This window comes from Nannospalax galili, unplaced genomic scaffold, assembly GCF_000622305.1.
Source record: "Nannospalax galili isolate Female #2095 unplaced genomic scaffold, S.galili_v1.0 scaffold1486, whole genome shotgun sequence".
NCBI lineage: Eukaryota > Metazoa > Chordata > Mammalia > Rodentia > Spalacidae > Nannospalax > Nannospalax galili.
In genome coordinates, this window is record NW_008355165.1 from 400061 (window position 1) to 402575 (window position 2515).

Here is a 2515-nt window from a genome sequence, read left to right on the forward strand (position 1 = left end):
AAATAAACCATTTCCTCCCCAAGTTGGTATTGGTCAGAGTATTTTGTCACAGCAATGAAGAAACAAACTAGGACATTCTCCAAAGAAACTCACAGAACTAATAAGTTTAGCAAGGTTGTAAGAGTCAAGGACAATATACAAAAGTCCATTGTGTATCTCTATACCTCAATGAACAAGTGGAAAGCCACACTTTTAAAAGTACCATTTGAGGGCTAGAGAGATGCCTCAGCAGTTAAGAGCACTGACTGCTCTTACAGAGGACCCAGGTTCAAGTCCCAAAACCCACATGGTAGCTAACAACCATCCCTAAAACCTCTAGTTCCAGGGGATCTGACGCCCTCTTCTGACCTCTATTGGCATTGCACAACATGGGTGCATCTACCTATATGTAGGCAATACACACACACGCACACACACACACACACACACACACACACAGAGATGGTATATTAAACAATAAAATATCATTTAAAATAGCACCAAAGGAAAATATTTAGGGATAAATCTAGCAAAATATATCTATAATATACATAGTAAAAACTGAAGCACACTAGTGGAAGAAGAGGTAACTAAATATTTGGAAATACACATACTGTGTTCATTTTAAAACATTGGTTCTCCCCCAATTGAGATACATAATCAACAAAACTCTAGTCAAAATCCCAACAAGATTTCCTTTGTTGATAATAACAACCTAATTTCAATACTGATATGGAAAGATAAAACTAGAAAATTAATTAGAAAATTTAGTTTGGAAAAGAACAATTTTGAAAGCTCATGTTACCTGCTATCAATAAGTACTATAAAAGTTTAGTAATCAGTAGCAGCTGGGATCTCAGCAGACACCAGAGAGTGCCTGTTCCAGCCTCCCTCTGGCATAGGGGCTAAGAACTCAGCAGACCGATTAGAGTCCCAAACTCAGCGCTCCCTTAAGGATCTTCCCAAATTTTGCTCTGAGTTACCACTAGTAGGGGGTCCAAACCTTAGAAGGAAGCTTGAGTGTACCTGACTGGAACCTGACTTGGGCTTCTGTGGGAGCTCCTGAGTAGCTGATCTGAAGCCATCAATTCCCTCCAAAATAAAACCTGAGAGAACCTGAAACCTCGACCAACCAGCTTTACATAACCAATAAGAAAAGGACCAAGGCACACCAATAATACAAACAGAAGCAAACTCCAACTTAATTTTTATATCAGAACCACAAACAACAAAAGAAATTCACATGCTAAAATCACAACAAAAGAATAATAAAATGGAAAGCCAAAACACTATGTCCCCACCAAACTCCACCAGTCCTGTAGAAGAGTTCTACAAGGAAGACCCACTAGAGATAACCCAGGACACTGAATTTAAAAGAACAATCATGAACATGATCAAGGAATTCAATGAATTTAAAGAACACATGAACAAACAAATCAAAGAGCTAAAAGAAGGTAGGGATAAACTTCTGAATGAATTCACAAAAGGGACAGAAACACATTGAAGAAAACTCAGGCAGGAATGAAAAAGGAAGTGCAAAACTCAATAAGCCAACTTGAAACAACAGGGGAAAACTTCACTACTAGAATGAATGAAATGGAAAATAGAATATCAGCACTGGAGGATAAAGTTGGAGAATTGGACCACTCAAGCAAAGATTATGGAAAAAATTTTTAAAACACAGGAATGGAATAAGCAAAAGATGTGGGACATCATGAAAAGACAAAATCTACATATCATAGGCATAGAAGAAAGAGAAGAATTTCAGGTTGATGGTATTGACCAGATCTTAAATAGGATTGTAGAAGAGAATTTCCTAAAATTAAGGAAAGACATCCCCATACAAATACAGGAGGCTCATAGAACACCAAATAGACAGGATCAGAAAAGAAACTCCCCAAGACATATTCTAGTAAAAACACTAAATGTACAGAACAAAGAGAGAATACTGAAAGCAGCAAAAGAAAAACAAGTCACATACCGAGGAAAGCCCATCAGAATTACAGCTGACTTATCAATGCAAACTATGAAAGTCAGAAGAGCCTGGACCAAGGTATTTCCAGTTCTAAATGACAATAGATGCCAACCCAGAATACTTTACCCAGCAAAAATGTCTGTTATAGTTGAGAGGGAAAGAAAAATCTTCCATGACATGAAAAGCCTGAAAGAATACACATCCACAAAACCAGTCCTTCAAAGAATACTTGAAGCATATAAAGAGAGGAGAAAGGAACAACTACACCCCAGGGACAATGAAAGAAAATAAATAAAGGTATAATCTAGGAAACACAAAATTAGATAGAGAGCACAAACAGCAATCAAAATGACGGCAACCAATATACATCTTTCAATAATAACCTTAAATATCAACGGACTGAACTCCCCAGTCAAAAGACGCAAGCTAAGTGAATGGATTTAGAAACAAAATCCATCTTTTTGCTACCTACAAGAAACCCATCTCACCTTTAAGGACAGGCACTTCCTCAAGGTGAAAGGATGGAAAAGAATATTACAAGCAAATGGCACTAAGAAACAA